Source organism: Schistosoma mansoni, chromosome 1, assembly GCF_000237925.1.
Source record: "Schistosoma mansoni strain Puerto Rico chromosome 1, complete genome".
Lineage (NCBI taxonomy): Eukaryota > Metazoa > Platyhelminthes > Trematoda > Strigeidida > Schistosomatidae > Schistosoma > Schistosoma mansoni.
In genome coordinates this window covers 11403254-11420542 of record NC_031495.1, presented here as the reverse complement: position 1 = coordinate 11420542, position 17289 = coordinate 11403254, and positions in this window count along the sequence as shown.

The following is a 17289-nucleotide window of genomic DNA, read 5'->3' as shown; positions in this document are numbered from 1 at the left end:
TTTCTCGAGGATTGGTTCCACTGGTGTCTTCACCTGTCCCTGTGTGTCTGTGACATACTGAAAGAACCACACTAAGCTGCGAACACCGTTGACAGAAGGGTGACATATGGATCGAGTTGAATATCTGTACACACGTCGCGAGATTATGTGTGTGCATGTTGTGTGCATGTCGGTTGTTTGTGTAAGGATGAGTTATGAATAGATGTGACATTATTGTGTTTGTGTCAATGTATCCATGCATTTCTGGATGCCTGCGAATATTTACTGAACATGGACACAGAGACGTGATCATATACAAACACACATACACACACACATGTACACATGTACACATGCATACAGACATACATACAGAAAGAAAGACAGACAGACAGACAGACAGACGCACCGACGGACAGACAGACGCATCGACGGACCGACAGACGGACGGACCGACAGACAGACCGACAGACATACATACAGATAGCTGGACAGACAGACACACATGAACACATTGATTCAACTGAATTCCCACATACTACGACCGATTCTCATCAACATTACTCTGCCTCTTTCACTTGCTCGCTCGCTCTCTCTCTCTCCCTGTCTCACTCGCTCTCACACTCTATCCATCATTGAACTATACACAACGACTGGAGATTTGATGAATTGTAATTCCGTTGAAATGCTCAAGCGTGACCTTATCCACAGATGACAGACACGTACTTGTCCACTTCATTCAATCCGTTCACAAAGCGACCAATTCATCTGGATTGCTGATGGAGAGGCAACAGTAGGAGTGAACGTGTAGGACCGGTGAGTGTCATGAGTAGGTGGAATTGGGACGGTCGCCTACCAATCGCCAGCACGTCAGCCACCACAAGTCCGTAGTGACACTGACATCCGTGCAGTCCGACTGTTGGGCTCGGCACGTAGTTGTATGATGTATGTGATGGTTGATTTTTGTGTCAGATCAAAATTCCGTCGCGAGCAGGATTTGAACCTGCGCGGGGAAACCCCATTGGATTTCTAGTCCAACGCCTTAACCACTCGGCCATCGCAACACATTTTATGCACCGTCTCAACATCCAACATCATAACAACACCACCGACAACAGACTCTACGTCAACAACACTCGGCATCCAGTCATCAACACTCACTCACTTCGTCACTGTCCACAGAAACGCTCCCACTGTCCACGAACATCGAAACACCATCTTCACCTCCGACTCTCAACCGAAGAAGCCGATCATCCACGCCAAACACAATTCAACACTGCATCAGTTTCGTGTTACTCTGAGAGCCACACAAACCAGCAGACTCACCACTTAATGATAACCCATTCACACACACATGCATCAAGTGCGCATGCTCATGCACAACCACATGTGCATACGCACACATATGTAACGAACATAAGTCGATGCGTGAACGTGGCCACTTTCAAAGTGTACACAATAGTCACAGTCCGTGTAGCCAACTATCAATATATTAGACATAGTTTCCACTGAATGGATTCGGAGGTGGTGGGAGCTGTTTCGGTGGTTGATCATTCATCACTGATCTCTTCGTCGGAGAGCGGAGAGGGGTTTTCCCACTTGCAATTACTGACTTGAAATCAGTAACACATGTGAATTGTACAGATGTGGGAGAACCATTCACATTCAGGACAATTGACCACGTGTCATCATCCACTCACGAATAAATGATCTGAAGTTTCTCGAGGATTGGTTCCACTGGTGTCTTCACCTGTCCCTGTGTGTCTGTGACATACTGAAAGAACCACACTAAGCTGCGAACACCGTTGACAGAAGGGTGACATATGGATCGAGTTGAATATCTGTACACATGTTTGTGTAAGGATGAGTTATGAATAGATGTGACATTATTGTGTTTGTGTCAATGTATCCATGCATTTCTGGATGCCTGCGAATATTTACTGAACATGGACACAGAGACGTGATCATATACAAACACACATACACACACACATGTACACATGTACACATGCATACAGACATACATACAGAAAGACAGACAGACAGACAGACAGACGCACCGACGGACCGACAGACGGACGGACGGACGGACGGACCGACAGACAGACCGACAGACATACATACAGATAGCTGGACAGACAGACACACATGAACACATTGATTCAACTGAATTCCCACATACTACGACCGATTCTCATCAACATTACTCTGCCTCTTTCACTTGCTCGCTCGCTCTCTCTCTCTCCCTGTCTCACTCGCTCTCACACTCTATCCATCATTGAACTATACACAACGACTGGAGATTTGATGAATTGTAATTCCGTTGAAATGCTCAAGCGTGACCTTATCCACAGATGACAGACACGTACTTGTCCACTTCATTCAATCCGTTCACAAAGCGACCAATTCATCTGGATTGCTGATGGAGAGGCAACAGTAGGAGTGAACGTGTAGGACCGGTGAGTGTCATGAGTAGGTGGAATTGGGACGGTCGCCTACCAATCGCCAGCACGTCAGCCACCACAAGTCCGTAGTGACACTGACATCCGTGCAGTCCGACTGTTGGGCTCGGCACGTAGTTGTATGATGTATGTGATGGTTGATTTTTGTGTCAGATCAAAATTCCGTCGCGAGCAGGATTTGAACCTGCGCGGGGAAACCCCATTGGATTTCTAGTCCAACGCCTTAACCACTCGGCCATCGCAACACATTTTATGCACCGTCTCAACATCCAACATCATAACAACACCACCGACAACAGACTCTACGTCAACAACACTCGGCATCCAGTCATCAACACTCACTCACTTCGTCACTGTCCACAGAAACGCTCCCACTGTCCACGAACATCGAAACACCATCTTCACCTCCGACTCTCAACCGAAGAAGCCGATCATCCACGCCAAACACAATTCAACACTGCATCAGTTTCGTGTTACTCTGAGAGCCACACAAACCAGCAGACTCACCACTTAATGATAACCCATTCACACACACATGCATCAAGTGCGCATGCTCATGCACAACCACATGTGCATACGCACACATATGTAACGAACATAAGTCGATGCGTGAACGTGGCCACTTTCAAAGTGTACACAATAGTCACAGTCCGTGTAGCCAACTATCAATATATTAGACATAGTTTCCACTGAATGGATTCGGAGGTGGTGGGAGCTGTTTCGGTGGTTGATCATTCATCACTGATCTCTTCGTCGGAGAGCGGAGAGGGGTTTTCCCACTTGCAATTACTGACCTGAAATCAGTAACACATGTGAATTGTACAGATGTGGGAGAACCATTCACATTCAGGACAATTGACCACGTGTCATCATCCACTCACGAATAAATGATCTGAAGTTTCTCGAGGATTGGTTCCACTGGTGTCTTCACCTGTCCCTGTGTGTCTGTGACATACTGAAAGAACCACACTAAGCTGCGAACACCGTTGACAGAAGGGTGACATATGGATCGAGTTGAATATCTGTACACACGTCGCGAGATTATGTGTGTGCATGTTGTGTGCATGTCGGTTGTTTGTGTAAGGATGAGTTATGAATAGATGTGACATTATTGTGTTTGTGTCAATGTATCCATGCATTTCTGGATGCCTGCGAATATTTACTGAACATGGACACAGAGACGTGATCATATACAAACACACATACACACACACATGTACACATGTACACATGCATACAGACATACATACAGAAAGACAGACAGACAGACAGACGCACCGACGGACAGACAGACGCATCGACGGACCGACAGACGGACGGACGGACGGACGGACGGACCGACAGACAGACAGACCGACAGACATACATACAGATAGCTGGACAGACAGACACACATGAACACATTGATTCAACTGAATTCCCACATACTACGACCGATTCTCATCAACATTACTCTGCCTCTTTCACTTGCTCGCTCGCTCTCTCTCTCTCCCTGTCTCACTCGCTCTCACACTCTATCCATCATTGAACTATACACAACGACTGGAGATTTGATGAATTGTAATTCCGTTGGAATGCTCAAGCGTGACCTTATCCACAGATGACAGACACGTACTTGTCCACTTCATTCAATCCGTTCACAAAGCGACCAATTCATCTGGATTGCTGATGGAGAGGCAACAGTAGGAGTGAACGTGTAGGACCGGTGAGTGTCATGAGTAGGTGGAATTGGGACGGTCGCCTACCAATCGCCAGCACGTCAGCCACCACAAGTCCGTAGTGACACTGACATCCGTGCAGTCCGACTGTTGGGCTCGGCACGTAGTTGTATGATGTATGTGATGGTTGATTTTTGTGTCAGATCAAAATTCCGTCGCGAGCAGGATTTGAACCTGCGCGGGGAAACCCCATTGGATTTCTAGTCCAACGCCTTAACCACTCGGCCATCGCAACACATTTTATGCACCGTCTCAACATCCAACATCATAACAACACCACCGACAACAGACTCTACGTCAACAACACTCGGCATCCAGTCATCAACACTCACTCACTTCGTCACTGTCCACAGAAACGCTCCCACTGTCCACGAACATCGAAACACCATCTTCACCTCCGACTCTCAACCGAAGAAGCCGATCATCCACGCCAAACACAATTCAACACTGCATCAGTTTCGTGTTACTCTGAGAGCCACACAAACCAGCAGACTCACCACTTAATGATAACCCATTCACACACACATGCATCAAGTGCGCATGCTCATGCACAACCACATGTGCATACGCACACATATGTAACGAACATAAGTCGATGCGTGAACGTGGCCACTTTCAAAGTGTACACAATAGTCACAGTCCGTGTAGCCAACTATCAATATATTAGACATAGTTTCCACTGAATGGATTCGGAGGTGGTGGGAGCTGTTTCGGTGGTTGATCATTCATCACTGATCTCTTCGTCGGAGAGCGGAGAGGGGTTTTCCCACTTGCAATTACTGACCTGAAATCAGTAACACATGTGAATTGTACAGATGTGGGAGAACCATTCACATTCAGGACAATTGACCACGTGTCATCATCCACTCACGAATAAATGATCTGAAGTTTCTCGAGGATTGGTTCCACTGGTGTCTTCACCTGTCCCTGTGTGTCTGTGACATACTGAAAGAACCACACTAAGCTGCGAACACCGTTGACAGAAGGGTGACATATGGATCGAGTTGAATATCTGTACACACGTCGCGAGATTATGTGTGTGCATGTTGTGTGCATGTCGGTTGTTTGTGTAAGGATGAGTTATGAATAGATGTGACATTATTGTGTTTGTGTCAATGTATCCATGCATTTCTGGATGCCTGCGAATATTTACTGAACATGGACACAGAGACGTGATCATATACAAACACACATACACACACACATGTACACATGTACACATGCATACAGACATACATACAGAAAGACAGACAGACAGACAGACGCACCGACGGACCGACAGACGGACGAACCGACAGCTGGTTGTACCTATATCTCTGTGTTGATGTTTACTTTTGAACTCGAACCCATTACCTTTGGCTTCATACGCTGTCCCTTTATCCAATCAGCTTCTGAGTCCTGATAGCCACTTGCTTGTGAAGTGGGGTGAAGTTTTAATTCTCTTTATGTTGTTTACTTCTATCTTCCCATTGTTATATAAAACTGCATTAGATCAGTCTCTTGTTGGCACATGTACATCCTGTGTTGACGGCTTCGATATTGCCTGAAGTCACAAACTTTAAGTTATTGAACTTTGGCTATGGCACAGTTTCTTTTTTTACAAGCAATAACCTTTTTCTTTCTCGTATAGTTAAACACAACGTGTCGATTCAGCAAATTAATATTAATTATTATTCTGTTAAATTGGTGAGATTTAATGGAATTAAAATAATGATAAAGGTTATGTTGAAAAAAAAGAAAAGAAAACGATAATGTCAAAACTGTTTACCGATTATATTATTATACACTTTAATCCAATGCATGAATAAAACGTTTATTCTAAATTTTGGCAAACTGTAACACATATATTTCTTTAGTATTCTTGATTTATTAGTTATCTCACTTATCAGTAGTATGTTTGTGTTTTCTTGGAAAAAAACAAAAAAAGAATTTTTTTCCGTTTATATTACTTTACAAATCGAAAAAACTAATTTAGTAAATCATATATATAGACTTATGTAACTATAGGTTTAACTATACTGCTATGATATTGAATAGCTCTGATTTTAACACAGATATACAAACGAAGAATTCTCTTTTCAATAGATTCTCATTTACTTCAATAGATACAAATTCAAAACGGCCTTCCAGTGCTTCCAGATTTCCCATGGTGGTCTAGCTTCAATCTCAACTATAAAATTACTAAAATCTCCACAAAACCCCCTTCTGATTCAAATTAACAATTTAAAATGAATAGTCAAGTTTTATGACAAATACATCATCAATTACAGTCCTAAACATCAATTGGAAGAATCAGCCCACATACCATATTCTAGCTTCTGAACAAAACAATTTATCCATTATTCTCAAGCTACATTTTGACCTTGTTAATGAATCGCTTATCAACCATGATTGATTTATGTCAGCGTACGTGTGTACATTTCTTATCTTACTCATCACATGCCTGTAACTTATTTTTATTCGGCTGTAAATATCGATGACTGCTTGATTAAATGCAGTTGGCTCACACGCCTTCTCCACCGCTCATCATTTCTCTTCACTTTCTTCTTTTTACATGTTTGTCTGGACCAACAATTATATGAAATATACGTCTTTGAAATCCATTCTCGTATTTGACTTATTTAATTCCATTATTCACTAACACGATTCAAGTCGATAATTATATAGGAGGATTGGCGACAAATATATTCCGATAGCAATCATCCATAGGATCCAATTGGAGTCAGATATAGGGCGACTAAAAGTACAAACAGCATGTTAATTGAATTCACCCTGAGATAATCATCTAATTCAAGTTCTAAGAATAGAAATAGCATTTATAATGAAAGTTCATACAACAAATGATTTCTGTCTGATATTTACTATGTTAGTTAAAGGAATTTTAATTCTTGATATTGTTAGACTAATAAATATTTTATTTCATAGATGAATCATCAAGGAAATATGTATTTTAATCAACTAAATCATTTGTTGCTGTTCGAATGATAGCTAAATATATGATATTTATCCCTAAATTCGGTTATCTTTATGATTGAAATCATGAGTCAATTGAAGCTAGATCATCATAGAAAACCCGGAAGCACTGGATGGCAGTTTCGTTCTATTGTGAGACTACTCAGTAATGAGCATCCACGATCCTACCTCGTGAGATTCGAAACCAGGATTTATCGTTGGATGAGCACTGTTGAGTCCCACAATAGGACGAGACGGCCTTCCAGTGTTTCCAGGTTTTCCATGGTGGTTTGGCTTCAATTAGCCCATGATTTCAACTACAAAATTACCAAAATCTCCACAAAGCATACCCCTCCGGTTACCTTCACTTATCCATTCAATTGTTGTAGATCTGTAACCAACAACTATACCTATTTAAACCAAACAGTAATTTAATATATATATATATATATATATATATATATATATATATTACTATTTATTGAAGTTTTATTCTACGTATTTAGTTTATTCCAATCTGAATAACCAAGCACTGACACATATAATTGAAGTACTGCGGTGTCTCTTATGCAGATACAATCCTTCCCCGATTACATTAATTCCTTGCAGTGAAAAATCTAAGTCTGACAACCCATACAAATAAACGAAAATAATTCAATTCAACATAGTGATAATCTTTTTTTCATTTGAATACAAAGCCTACAACTCACGAAACTGATTTCATCCTTGCTGGCTTGCTTCATTTTCATCCTTAATTAGCTAAATTCAAAGGCAGGAGTCTTTGTGTTTTTACGAACTCCTTTAAAGGAAGAATGTTCACCCAGAATTATTAAAGTAATAATAGCGACATGACAAAAAGATGAAGGGTATGTAATGGAAAAGGATATTTCCCTAAGCTATAATATCTGTTCTACTGAGTATTGATACATATTGATACATGTTATGGTCTTTATTTTGTTTCTACTGCTCTATTAATGAGAAATGATCGAACTACTATCCCTGAAAATATGACCCAAATTGAGATATGAAGTAAGTAATACTTAAAATCAAGACATCAAGTTACAACTTCAAATCTAATTTTATAACGAGTCTGTCAGATTTGTGTTTTATTCGTGACTAATTGACCTAAATATACGTAACTTTAACTGAAACTATTTAAATCTTTGTAGTAAATTCAAAATTACACATTTTAAGGTCGGTTTACCTCTTCGATGTTCAATATTGTTATTTACTCTTTCTTTATCTCGTTATCATCACTATAGGGTTTGTGTGTTCTTCCTCCTCTTTATATTCTTTTGCCTAAATATTGTTTTCATTTATCTGATTTCCGATCAAATGAAAGTCAATCAAAGATCACTAATTAATTTACAGGTGGAAGTTGTGAAACAAAAGGAGAACAAAAGAAAAAAACATCACCAATACATTGTATTTATCTATTTAGTGATGATTTACTTTACTCTTTGTGAACTATTAGAGATGAACAATATTTTGATTAAATAAAATAAAAGTTTTATTGGAAAAGGAATTTTGTGGAGATTGATTTAATATGTAAGTTATCCATGGAACTACTGAGTTCATACAGTTACTAGTTTGTTTAACGAATATAATGTTTATATCAATATAAGTAAAGTTTTGGATTATTCCCGTCAATAGCTCAGTGAACTACACGTTGGCATTTGAAATAAAAAATACTGGGTTCAATTCCCAATGTGAATATCAAAAATAGGATGCTGGTATATCCAGCTGATGAACCGCTAATAGAATGTAACATGTATATCTTAAATTCCACATGTTGCTACAACCTAACTATTTTATTAAAAAAAAATAATAGTTTCTCACATTGTTTTAGCCATTGCTTTGATTACTAAAGTTAAACCTTTTAATTGGTTATACATGAGGATCTCAATCAAAATGATGAACACAGTTGGTAAATAAGGTCACTCTTGTAAAGAAGCCATGCTAAGAGTTTTCATGCAAATAGTTTAATATATAAGGTCCAAACAGAGCTAAAAAACGATATTTTTGAAGTATAGAGGATTTATAATATTTCGTTGATTTCTCTTCGGTAACATAAGGAATAACAAGTTTAATTTTAAATAATAACATATTTTAAAATTAAGAAATGAAGTTTTCAGTAAATAGTAAATTTTTGATAGTTGAATTCGTGGGTCGATGTAAGCTAGACCACCACGAAAAACCTGGAAGCACCGGGCGGCCATTTTGTTCTATTGTGGGACTTCTCAGCAGTGCACATCCACAATCTGGCACGTGGGACTCGAACGCATAACTTTCGGTTTCGCGTGAGAACACAACCCATAGACCACTGAGCTGCCATCCAACAATGTTAATATCTGACGAAATGACCGTCCACTGCTTTCAGCTTTTCAATGGAGGTCTAACTTAGATTGACTCATGAATTCAACTATTAAAATTTAATATTAATTTCATAATAATAATATTCGTTATCATTTTCAATCAATAAAAAGAGCTTAATATTCAAATTTTATGTTTCATTGACAACTTATTAACTTTTGTTTCCATATCTTAATTACAGACTATTCCGAATTCTATTCATCTAATATGGAATTTTATTTCATAATATAATACCCAAATATATAGGGTATCATTCAACTGTTCAATGAATATAGTTATTAGGGGGTTGTTTGTGGAGATTTTTAGTAATTTTTATATATAGTTGAAGTCGTGGTTACTCAACTTCGTGGATTGATTGAAGTTAGACATTAACACCGTTGGATACCAGCCGGTTCAGTGCTCGCCCGCAAGACTGGTAGGTCCTGGGTTCGGATCTCACGAGGTAGGATCGTGTGTGCGTACTGCTGAGGAGTCCCACAATAGGACGAAACGGCCGTACAGTGCTTCGAGGTTTTCCATGGTGATCTAGCTTCAATTGACTCATGATTTCAATTATAGATAAGAATATAGTTATTAGTCAATAGTTACCATATGACTAGTATGTATGATAGATAGTATTTTAATAATATTACTTTATTGAAATTGAAAAAAACGACAACTAAGGAATGGAATAAAAATAATTTTCAATTTTTTGATAATTAAAGTATCACATTAATTTTCATAATAAAATTATTATTTTTAAAGAAAAAATGAAAAACAATGTGAAACAATTAATTTAACTAAATTTTTTTCTGTATAGAAAAGAAGAGGATGATACCAAGGAAGAAGAGTGAAGCAGAAGAAGAAGTGGGTGGAAAAATTAAGATGAAAGGTATATGGAAGAAAAAGAGTACAATTGAAATTTAGAAACGCCACAAATATATACCCGATATATATACATATATATATATATATAGAGAGAGAGAGAGAGAGGGAGAGGGAGAGGGAGGGAGGGAGGGAGAGAGACAGAGAGGGGGACAGAAAGATAGAGAGATGAATAAACTTGTTTTCACATTTGTTTAAATCAATTATTAACTCTTTTGTTCAACAATTGGAATAATTAGATTTTGAATAATTAATTCTTAATCTAAATGACTATGTTAGGGTACTGACAATTAAACCCTTGGATTAGCCAGATGAATAATTTTTCATTAATATACACTTATATGGTAACTTTTTGTTCAATAATTTGGAATGAATTCATAAATCAGAATAATCGATTCAATAGTAATGAAAAAAGAACGATATCAACATCTTAAATGATGAAAATGTTAATGACCAGCTAGTTTCATCGTAACTTGGATGTAATTGTTTCGTAAGAGTAAATATGAAACGATTTATTTATCATAGTTTTTTATGGTTGAACTCATTAGTCAATTGAAGCTAGACCACTATGGAAACCGTGGAATCACTGGATGGCCATTTCGTCCTATTGTGAGACTCCTCACCAGTGCGCATCCATGATCCCACCTCGCGAGCGAGCGCTTAACTACTAGACCACTGAGCTGGCATCCAACGGTATTAATGTCTAACTTTAACCGATCCACAAAATTGGGCACTCGTCCACCATTGTCTTCAGTGAGTTACTATCTCACAACAGACGTGGTTGAACTCCACTGGTCACTGCTTCTCACTAGAACTACAGGAAATACCTCTTGAAGCCAGTTACCAGTGGGCATATGATGATTACTATCAGAGGTGGTTTTGTGGAGATTTTAGTAATTTTATAATCAGATTCATCGGTCAATTGTTAATTTACAAAAAAACAACAAGATAATGAAGGAAAGAGAAAACTGAGTGAACAAAGTTTACAAGTTATCAATCTTTCTTTTTTGATCAATAATAAAATCAATACTGGTTGAGGAGCTAACGGAAACCGACTCAAATAAAATTACTTTTTATCATTTTGTATTAAAATCTTTTGTGGATTCTCAGGCCAAAATACAACTATGATAGTATAATCAGATTGTTATTAAGTCTAAGTAGTGATAAAAAATGAAAAAAAATATGACATAATGATATTTGTTAATATTTTCTTATATCCTGAATAATCTTTCTGATTAACTTTACTAAGACAAAACTACCTTTAATCAATCATTCATACGGAATTTAACCTTAAAAAAGAAAACAGGAAGTACAATCTAATTCATTCAATATTTTTTATAATCTTTAAGAAAATCTCTAACCTAAAAATAATCAATAAATGTAGTTGAAATATTGAACAGAGAATGAAATGCACTTGGTATTGTTTGGTTGAATCTTCTCGTTGATGTTTACGACTCTAATTGATCGGTCTCGTATTTACATATGTGCATACTGTTCATACTGCCTCGATATAGCCTTAATTCACAAGGATTTTAGACACAGATGGATAGTGGTTAGCAGTGGAATTGAGAACGTGCGTTTCGTCCTATTAAGGACTTGTCAGTGAAAAGTGCTGGGTTCGAGTCACAGAGTGAACATCAACTCTAGAATACAGGTACATCCAGCTGACGAATCCCAAATAGGACGAAACCCGCATCCTGGATTTCCCTACAAGTCACCATACATCTTTTCTTATAGAGAATGAAATGGCTTATAAAATTTCCCAGAAATGTATTTTGTGCAAAGGTTCAACAGTGAAATGACAACAAAGACCATATTGAAGTAGTCGTTTGTAATCATACCAGATACTTTAGTTTCTAAAAAATTATTTCGATTCAAGATTACTTGAAACTCTTTCTTTGTGCATTCAAAGATAGAACTACTACGAGTTAACTCGGTAAGAGTATACTACGCTTACGATTTTCAGTCTTGAGAAAGTAAAGCATATGCCTAGTTGAAACAAAAGCAGGTGAAATGTTGGCACAAATTTAGGTTTTGAATGTAGGGTGAGGATCTTGATGTGATCAAGTTAGGATGTTGTCTAAACTTAGAAATTAGACTATATTGTTATCATTTATTATTAAAGATAAGGAAAACAGATAAATACTTTGTAGCCCAATATAAACCAACACAAATGGAATTAGTTTGTTGATTTCAAATATTAAAAACCTTTAAATTACTTCCAAAAAATCTATAAATCATGGTCTCTATTATTTGATATTCCCATGTTTATCAATCCTAAACATTTTAGCAACTAAATATTGATAGTATTTTGATGGAGTTTTGTTCTCTGAGCTGGATGGTTTGGTTGTGGCGCTTCCATCGTCGTTCTGAACGACATCATCAGTACAAACTTCGGGTAGAAGTGAAGTGTTTGATAATATTTATTAATGCTTAATAACGTATACTGTATCCATCATTACCCATTGAAATCTATACAACAACTCCATAGTCACTATATTAGATCTAGTTAGTTAGCCAATATCACATACTTTTGCCGTAAATTCAGCATGTTTTCATTTATCTAACTGTACACCTATGTGAAGTAGATTATACAAACTAGAATAGGGTATTTTAACCAAAATGACATTTCCATATACCATTATACATTATAAAAAGGTTTTATTTAGGGAAATATTATTATAAATCTTAATTAGTAATATTTTATCCAATTAAGTTGAAGATATAACAATGATATATATCCAACTCTACGTTTTTTCATTCACATTATATTCTCTTTTAATGAAAACAAATTATTGTCCAATTTTTCCGTCAGATAATTGTTTTTGTTATGTTCTTATGCCCGTCAGTATATCAGATGACAAAATCCGCAATCAGAATACCAACTTATGTGACCTTGTTCCTGTGCTAAACCAATAACACGTCTAACAGCAATAGCAGCATTGAGTCACCTCTGAATCCTTATTGGTCCTACTTGCCTAGCCATGCCCGTTTAAATCTAGAACACAGTCTCAGGTTCTATTGTATGAATCATGTATTTTAAGCATATGCATTTTATATACAAGCAAATCAAGCCGCGTCATACTACTAAATAGGAAATAACAATTACACAGAATCAAGCCAAATGTAGCTGTGAGTGTATGAGAGACTGTAACTAATAAATCAGGAATAAATTAAGAATGGTAAATGGTATTGCAATACCCAAAAGGTCAAATGAAAGGAACATATATGAACTGCAAACACACTTCACCTTCTATTCAGGAAGATTTGGGAGGAAGAACAAGTGCCCACAGACTGGAAAGTAGGATACTTTACCAAGATACCAAATAAAGATCTGAGCAAATGTGAGAATTAAAGAGGCATCACACTGTTGTCAGTACCAGGAAAAGCTTTCAACAGGGTATTGCAACAGTGTTGCTGAACCGAATGAAAGACACAGTAGACGCCCAACTTTGAGATCAACAGGTCGGATCCCGTAAGGATCGGTCGTGCACATACCGGATCGTGATACTACAAATCATCGTTAAACAATCAGTTGAGTGGAACTCGTTGCTATACATCAGCTTCATTGACTATGAGAAGACGTTTGACAGTGTGGATAGGAGAACACTATGGAAACTTCCTTGACACTATGGAATTCCTGAGAAGATTATCAACATTATCCAAAACTCATACGACAGATTACAGTGCAAAGTCGTGCATGAAGGACAGCTGACAGATGCATTTCCAATATATATATATATATATTTCGGCTTTCATCCTGAGGCGTCATAATTCTTTCTTCAACTGGGAGGTCAGAGTTTAAATGGTTTAATTTGTTTAATCTAGTTGGCGTTATGTCAGCAAATTTTTTTTTACGGGATGGGGTCACTAACCCCATGCCCAACCCTCCTTCTTTATCCGTACCTTGAAACCGGCAGTAACTCTAAAAGATCTATAGTCGGAGTTAATAATATCAATTATTTATGAATAATATTAAAATTTTATAACTTTTATATTTTCTTTTGTTTTACCATTTATCTTAACTATTCATGTTTCAAAATGTCAAAAAATTTACTACTTTACTTCATTTTTTCCAAAAAAATTAGACTATTCAACAACAAAATTGAACAACTTAACTTCATAATGTTACTGTGCCTTTTCTTTCTTCAATATAAAATGAATCCATCATAAGATTAAGTTTTATCCTATTTTCTTGGTAGAAATAATATTGAATACTTTTGTATAGTTTTCTTCTAACTTAAGTTCATTTCTATATACCTTCCTTGATATGTAATACAATTCATAGATTCGAAATTTCGAAAAAAAAAGAAGAAAAACCCCTCTCATTCCCTATTGTTATTACATCATTACTTTATTTCTCTGTTATATCATACTTTATTATCTACCTTTAATGTATACTTCATTGTATATATATATATATATAGATCTATTTGTGAGTTGATTATTTTTTCTTCATTTTTCTGTTTTTGTTAACAATACACACATACACACACAGTAAAACCTTAGGATAAGTAAAAGAATATAAGTACCAAGGGATATTGAATGCAAAACAAAAAATTCACACCAAGTGAATTCGTTATTTATTTTCAGCCAAAACAAACAAACATATTCTAAGATTGTAAATTTAAAATTTAATTAAATCAATACATTTTAAGGTGAAGTAACTTTCAATTGACTCATAATTTCAACTATGAAAATATTGAAATCTCCACAAAATTCCCTTCTGATAACAATAATAATAATTATATGCTCACTAGTGACTGACATCAAGATACATGTCCTGGAGTTCTAATGAGAAGCATTGACCAGTGGAGTTCAACCACGTCTGTTGTGAGATATCAACTTACTGAAGACAATTGGTGAATGGTTGGTCAACTTCGTGGATTGATTGAAGTCAGACATTAACACCATCGGATGCCGACATGCTCAGGGGTCTATTGGTTAAGCGCTCTGGTAGCAGACTGATAGATCCTGTGTTCGAATCTCGTGGGGTGGGATCATGGGTGCACACTGCTGAGGAGTTCCACAATAGGACGGGACGGCCGTCCAGTGCTTTGAGGTTTTCGATGGTGGTCTAGCTTCAATTGACTCATGATTTCAACTATGAAGTAAATTTGTAATTTATTCTTAAAAATTCTTCGTTGTATGCAAACTTTTCTAATAAAGAATTTGATATAACTGCAAACATTGTTCATAATAAAAGTTTTTAACCAGCTTTGTTTCTAAGAAAAAAACAAAAAAATAAACTTTTAGTAGAAAGGGGAAAATAAGTCAAATTGTAATCAAAATATATTTGTAATATCTCAGTGTATAGAAAAATTAGATTTTCTGACGTTTCGTGACTTCATGTAAGTCACTTCTTCAGAGAATAAATAACCAAATCAAAATTAATCCAAGTTTAGATAGTACAAAGAAACAATGTGAGAATATTATGTACGATCAATAAAAAAACAGGTCTGTACAAGTCAATATCGTGTCTTTTCGGTCAAGATGATTTATAAGCGACATGTATGTAAATTTGTATGTATGTGTAAGGTCAGAGATGAAAGAACATGACCTTTGTGGTGCAAAAGGATAAAGTTTAATCTGTATTTACGATAATAATATGAAATGTGAATAATATCAGACATGGTATCTTGGATAGATAGTCCAAGTCTGATGTATAGTGAGGTCTTCTTTTCTACTGGGAGAAGTAGGATTAAGCATTCATCATATGAAAAGCCTCAGCTACTGTCCTTTCTTTTTTTGATTCGATATTTTTATCTGTCCGTATTATCCGCTATCGATGCGAAATGATGCTGAATTCCAAGTCGTAACAATTTGTAGATCTGTTGAATACAAGGGTATTGAATACAAATACGAAGGTTCAAAATGAACATATCGAAGGTATTCTACTTATTAGAAATTCTTTAATTGTGAAACTAGTTTCTTAATTTCTGATAATCTGAAAAACTATTAAACTGATGGAAGTACACTGTAAGTGCTATATAGATCCATGTTTACGCGCATTCATGATATTAATTCATGATATAAACTATATTGTTTCTATGATAAAAGTACATTAGAGATCTACTCAGTAAATTTTCGTTTATACAGGTATTTAGTTATTATTCTGTTTTTCTAAACCTTGCATCCTATAATAGAAATGTAATTTAAAGAGTTTTTAATAGCCACGTATACCATTGTTTAATTAAAGTTGGATAGTGCCTAACAGGAAAACTAGAACATCCGTTTTTTTCCTATTTGGGACATATTATTTGGATATACCTACTTTGTAGTGTTGATTTTGACACAAGGACTTTGAATTCAGTACATTTCATTTCAAACAACTGACACATGATTCACTCAACTGCTGACTTCCAATAGCTGCTAGATTGTGCGCATATCCCAAAGGATATTGATCAATTCGAATCCTTTTCATAAACAACGGGAAGATATAAACACTTCGCAATGATGATCTAGCTTAAATCGACTCGTGAATTCAACTATGAAAATACTACATCTCCACAAATCCCCATACTGATCCAAATCATATATGTTTTAATAATATTTTGTAATGAAGGCATTTTACTGCTTTATAAATTAGTTATAGAATGATAGCTTTTACTATACAAATGATTAATCTAAAATCCTGACAGATACAAAACAATAGAAATATGAAAATAATCTGAATTTCTATCAGCTTAGAAAAAAAAAATCAATTATTGATTTTATTCAAATTTGTTTATCATTAGTTTCAGATATAAATTATGTTGTCATGACTTTATTGACTTAATCAATTTTTTTGGAAAGTTTCTGAAATCCCAAATATACTTTTGTGTATATTTTGCTGACTTTTTGATTTTCCGAAAAAAAAACAATGCTGATGATTAAATTCATTTAGTATTGTTTGTTTGAATCTTCCCATTGATGTTTTAGGACTGCAACTGGTCAGTCTC